Genomic DNA, 6508 nt, shown 5'->3' with positions numbered 1-6508 from the left:
ACCCCTGTGTACCCCAAGACTCTCCTCTGCCTGACCCCTGTGTACCCCAAGACTCTCCTCTGCCTGACCCTTCTGTACCCCAAGACTCTCCTCTGCCTGACCCCTGTGTACCCCAAGACTCTCCTCTGCCTGACCCCTGTGTACCCCAAGACTATCCTCTGCCTGACCCTTGTGTACCCCAAGACTCTCCTCTGCCTGACCCCTGTGTACCCCAAGACTCTCCTCTGCCTGACCCTTCTGTACCCCAAGACTCTCCTCTGCCTGACCCCTGTATACCCCAAGACTCTCCTCTGGCGGACCCCTGTGTACCCCAAGACTCTTCTCTGCCTGACCCTGTGTACCCCAAGACTCTTCTCTGCCTGATCCCTGTGTACCCCAAGACTCTTCTCTGCCTGATCCCTGTGTACCCCAAGACTCTCCTATGCCTGACCCTTGTGTACCCCAAGACTCTCCTCTGCCTGACCCCTGTGTACCCCAAGACTCTCCTCTGCCTGACCCCTGTGTACCCCAAGACTCTCCTCTGCCTGACCCCTGTGTACCCCAAGACTCTCCTCTGCCTGACCCCTGTGTACCCCAAGACTCTCCTCTGCCTGACCCTTGTGTACCCCAAGACTCTCCTCTGCCTGACCCTGTGTACCCCAAGACTCTTCTCTGCCTGACCCTGTGTACCCCAAGACTCTTCTCTGCCTGACCCCTGTGTACCCCAAGACTCTCCTATGCATGACCCTTGTGTACCCCAAGACTCTCCTCTGCCTGACCCCTGTGTACCCCAAGACTCTCCTCTGCCTGACCCCTGTGTACCCCAAGACTCTCCTCTGCCTGACCCTTGTGTACCCCAAGACTCTCCTCTGCCTGACCCTTGTGTACCCCAAGACTCTCCTCTGCCTGACCCTTGTGTACCCCAAGACTCTCCTCTGCCTGACCCTTGTGTACCCCAAGACTCTCCTCTGCCTGACCCCTTGTGTACCCCAAGACTCTCCTCTGCCTGACCCTTGTGCACCCCAAGACTCTCCTCTGCCTGACCCTTGTGTACCCCAAGACTCTCCTCTGCCTGACCCCTGTGTACCCCAATACTCTCCTCTGCCTGACCCCTGTGTACCCCAAGACTCTTCTCTGCCTGACCCTGTGTACCCCAAGACTCTCCTCTGCCTGACCCCTGTGTACCCCAAGACTCTCCTCTGCCTGACCCCTGTGTACCCCAAGACTCTCCTCTGCCTGACCCTGGTGTACCCCAAGACCTCCTCTGCCTGACCCTTGTGTACCCCAAAACTCTCCTCTGCCTGACCCTTGTGTACCCCAAGACTCTCCTCTGCCTGACCCTTGTGTACCCCAAGACTCTCCTCTGCCTGACCCTTCTGTACCCCAAGACTCTCCTCTGCCTGACCCTTCTGTACCCCAAGACTCTCCTCTGCCTGACCCTTGTGTACCCCAAGACTCTCCCCTGCCTGACCCCTGTGTACCCCAAGACTCTTCTCTGCCTGATCCCTGTGTACCCCAAGACTCTCCTATGCCTGACCCTTGTGTACCCCAAGACTCTCCTCTGCCTGACCCCTGTGTACCCCAAGACTCTCCTCTGCCTGACCCCTGTGTACCCCAAGACTCTCCTCTGCCTGACCCCTGTGTACCCCAAGACTCTCCTCTGCCTGACCCCTGTGTACCCCAAGACTCTCCTCTGCCTGACCCTTCTGTACCCCAAGACTCTCCTCTGCCTGACCCCTGTGTACCCCAAGACTCTCCTCTGCCTGACCCCTGTGTACCCCAAGACTATCCTCTGCCTGACCCTTGTGTACCCCAAGACTCTCCTCTGCCTGACCCCTGTGTACCCCAAGACTCTCCTCTGCCTGACCCTTCTGTACCCCAAGACTCTCCTCTGCCTGACCCCTGTATACCCCAAGACTCTCCTCTGGCGGACCCCTGTGTACCCCAAGACTCTTCTCTGCCTGACCCTGTGTACCCCAAGACTCTTCTCTGCCTGATCCCTGTGTACCCCAAGACTCTTCTCTGCCTGATCCCTGTGTACCCCAAGACTCTCCTATGCCTGACCCTTGTGTACCCCAAGACTCTCCTCTGCCTGACCCCTGTGTACCCCAAGACTCTCCTCTGCCTGACCCCTGTGTACCCCAAGACTCTCCTCTGCCTGACCCCTGTGTACCCCAAGACTCTCCTCTGCCTGACCCCTGTGTACCCCAAGACTCTCCTCTGCCTGACCCTTCTGTACCCCAAGACTCTCCTCTGCCTGACCCCTGTGTACCCCAAGACTCTCCTCTGCCTGACCCCTGTGTACCCCAAGACTATCCTCTGCCTGACCCTTGTGTACCCCAAGACTCTCCTCTGCCTGACCCCTGTGTACCCCAAGACTCTCCTCTGCCTGACCCTTCTGTACCCCAAGACTCTCCTCTGCCTGACCCCTGTGTACCCCAAGACTCTCCTCTGGCCGGACCCCTGTGTACCCCAAGACTCTCCTCTGCCTGACCCCTGTGTACCCCAAGACTCTCCTCTGCCTGACCCCTGTGTACCCCAAGACTCTCCTCTGCCTGACCCCTGTGTACCCCAAGACTCTCCTCTGCCTGACCCCTGTGTACCCCAAGACTCTCCTCTGCCTGACCCTTGTGTACCCCAAGACTCTCCTCTGCCTGACCCCTGTGTACCCCAAGACTCTCCTCTGCCTGACCCTTGTGTACCCCAAGACTCTCCTCTGCCTGACCCCTGTGTACCCCAAGACTCTCCTCTGCCTGACCCTTGTGTACCCCAAGACTCTCCTCTGCCTGGCCCCTGTGTACCCCATGACTCTCCTCTGCCTGACCCCTGTGTACCCCAAGACTCTCCTCTGCCTGACCCCTGTGTACCCCATGACTCTCCTCTGCCTGACCCCTGTGTACCCCAAGACTCTCCTCTGCCTGATCCCTGTGTACCCCAAGACTCTCCTCTGCCTGACCCTTGTGTACCCCAAGACTCTCCTCTGCCTGACCCCTGTGTACCCCAAGACTCTCCTCTGCCTGACCCTGTGTACCCCCAAGACTCTCCTCTGCCTGACCCTTGTGTACCCCAAGACTCTCCTCTGCCTGACCCCTGTGTACCCCAAGACTCTCCTCTGCCTGACCCTGTGTACCCCAAGACTCTTCTCTGCCTGACCCTGTGTACCCCAAGACTCTTCTCTGCCTGACCCCTGTGTACCCCAAGACTCTCCTATGCCTGACCCTTGTGTACCCCAAGACTCCTCTGCCTGACCCCTGTGTACCCCAAGACTCTCCTCTGCCTGACCCCTGTGTACCCCAAGACTCTCCTCTGCCTGACCCTTGTGTACCCCATGACTCTCCTCTGCCTGACCCCTGTGTACCCCAAGACTCTCCTCTGCCTGACCCCTGTGTACCCCATGACTCTCCTCTGCCTGACCCCTGTGTACCCCAAGACTCTCCTCTGCCTGATCCCTGTGTACCCCAAGACTCTCCTCTGCCTGACCCTTGTGTACCCCAAGGACTCTCCTCTGCCTGACCCCTGTGTACCCCAAGACTCTCCTCTGCCTGACCCTGTGTACCCCAAGACTCTCCTCTGCCTGACCATTGTGTACCCCAAGACTCTCCTCTGCCTGACCCCTGTGTACCCCAAGACTCTCCTCTGCCTGACCCCTGTGTACCCCAATACTCTCCTCTGCCTGACCCCTGTGTACCCCAAGACTCTTCTCTGCCTGACCCTGTGTACCCCAAGACTCTTCTCTGCCTGACCCTGTGTACCCCAAGACTCTTCTCTGCCTGACCCCTGTGTACCCCAAGACTCTCCTATGCCTGACCCTTGTGTACCCCAAGACTCTCCTCTGCCTGACCCCTGTGTACCCCAAGACTCTCCTCTGCCTGACCCCTGTGTACCCCAAGACTCTCCTCTGCCTGACCCTTGTGTACCCCAAGACTCTCCTCTGCCTGACCCTTGTGTACCCCAAGACTCTCCTCTGCCTGACCCTTGTGTACCCCCAAGACTCTCCTCTGCCTGACCCTTGTGTACCCCAAGACTCTCCTCTGCCTGACCCTTGTGTACCCCAAGACTCTCCTCTGCCTGACCCTTGTGCACCCCAAGACTCTCCTCTGCCTGACCCCTGTGTACCCCAAGACTATCCTCTGCCTGACCCCTGTGTACCCCAATACTCTCCTCTGCCTGACCCCTGTGTACCCCAAGACTCTTCTCTGCCTGACCCTGTGTACCCCAAGACTCTCCTCTGCCTGACCCCTGTGTACCCCAAGACTCTCCTCTGCCTGACCCCTGTGTACCCCAAGACTCTCCTCTGCCTGACCCTGGTGTACCCCAAGACTCTCCTCTGCCTGACCCTTGTGTACCCCAAAACTCTCCTCTGTCTGACCCTTGTGTACCCCAAGACTCTCCTCTGCCTGACCCTTGTGTACCCCAAGACTCTCCTCTGCCTGACCCCTTCTGTACCCCAAGACTCTCCTCTGCCTGACCCTTCTGTACCCCAAGACTCTCCTCTGCCTGACCCTTGTGTACCCCAAGACTCTCCTCTGCCTGACCCTTGTGCACCCCAAGACTCTCCTCTGCCTGACCCCTGTGTACCCCAAGACTCTCCTCTGCCTGACCCCTGTGTACCCCAAGACTCTCCTCTGCCTGACCCTTCTGTACCCCAAGACTCTCCTCTGCCTGACCCCTGTGTACCCCAAGACTCTCCTCTGCCTGACCCCTGTGTACCCCAAGACTATCCTCTGCCTGACCCTTGTGTACCCCAAGACTCTCCTCTGCCTGACCCCTGTGTACCCCAAGACTCTCCTCTGCCTGACCCTTCTGTACCCCCAAGACTCTCCTCTGCCTGACCCCTGTATACCCCAAGACTCTCCTCTGGCGGACCCCTGTGTACCCCAAGACTCTTCTCTGCCTGACCCTGTGTACCCCAAGACTCTTCTCTGCCTGATCCCTGTGTACCCCAAGACTCTTCTCTGCCTGATCCCTGTGTACCCCAAGACTCTCCTATGCCTGACCCTTGTGTACCCCAAGACTCTCCTCTGCCTGACCCCTGTGTACCCCAAGACTCTCCTCTGCCTGACCCCTGTGTACCCCAAGACTCTCCTCTGCCTGACCCCTGTGTACCCCAAGACTCTCCTCTGCCTGACCCCTGTGTACCCCAAGACTCTCCTCTGCCTGACCCTTGTGTACCCCAAGACTCTCCTCTGCCTGACCCTGTGTACCCCAAGACTCTTCTCTGCCTGACCCTGTGTACCCCAAGACTCTTCTCTGCCTGACCCCTGTGTACCCCAAGACTCTCCTATGCATGACCCTTGTGTACCCCAAGACTCTCCTCTGCCTGACCCCTGTGTACCCCAAGACTCTCCTCTGCCTGACCCCTGTGTACCCCCAAGACTCTCCTCTGCCTGACCCTTGTGTACCCCAAGACTCTCCTCTGCCTGACCCTTGTGTACCCCAAGACTCTCCTCTGCCATGACCCTTGTGTACCCCAAGACTCTCCTCTGCCTGACCCTTGTGTACCCCAAGACTCTCCTCTGCCTGACCCTTGTGTACCCCAAGACTCTCCTCTGCCTGACCCTTGTGCACCCCAAGACTCTCCTCTGCCTGACCCTTGTGTACCCCAAGACTCTCCTCTGCCTGACCCCTGTGTACCCCAATACTCTCCTCTGCCTGACCCCCTGTGTACCCCAAGACTCTTCTCTGCCTGACCCTGTGTACCCCAAGGACTCTCCTCTGCCTGACCCCTGTGTACCCCAAGACTCTCCTCTGCCTGACCCCTGTGTACCCCAAGACTCTCCTCTGCCTGACCCTGGTGTACCCCAAGACTCTCCTCTGCCTGACCCTTGTGTACCCCAAAACTCTCCTCTGCCTGACCCTTGTGTACCCCAAGACTCTCCTCTGCCTGACCCTTGTGTACCCCAAAGACTCTCCTCTGCCTGACCCTTCTGTACCCCAAGACTCTCCTCTGCCTGACCCTTCTGTACCCCAAGACTCTCCTCTGCCTGACCCTTGTGTACCCCAAGACTCTCCTCTGCCTGACCCCTGTGTACCCCAAGACTCTTCTCTGCCTGATCCCTGTGTACCCCAAGACTCTCCTATGCCTGACCCTTGTGTACCCCAAGACTCTCCTCTGCCTGACCCCTGTGTACCCCAAGACTCTCCTCTGCCTGACCCTGTGTACCCCAAGACTCTCCTCTGCCTGACCCCTGTGTACCCCAAGACTCTCCTCTGCCTGACCCCTGTGTACCCCAAGACTCTCCTCTGCCTGACCCTTCTGTACCCCAAGACTCTCCTCTGCCTGACCCCTGTGTACCCCAAGACTCTCCTCTGCCTGACCCCTGTGTACCCCAAGACTATCCTCTGCCTGACCCTTGTGTACCCCAAGACTCTCCTCTGCCTGACCCCTGTGTACCCCAAGACTCTCCTCTGCCTGACCCTTCTGTACCCCAAGACTCTCCTCTGCCTGACCCCTGTATACCCCAAGACTCTCCTCTGGCGGACCACCCTGTGTACCCCAAGACTCTTCTCTGCCTGACCCTGTGTACCC

This window comes from Hyla sarda, chromosome 13 (assembly GCF_029499605.1).
Source record: "Hyla sarda isolate aHylSar1 chromosome 13, aHylSar1.hap1, whole genome shotgun sequence".
Taxonomy (NCBI): domain Eukaryota; kingdom Metazoa; phylum Chordata; class Amphibia; order Anura; family Hylidae; genus Hyla; species Hyla sarda.
This window is presented reverse-complemented; position numbering follows the sequence as displayed.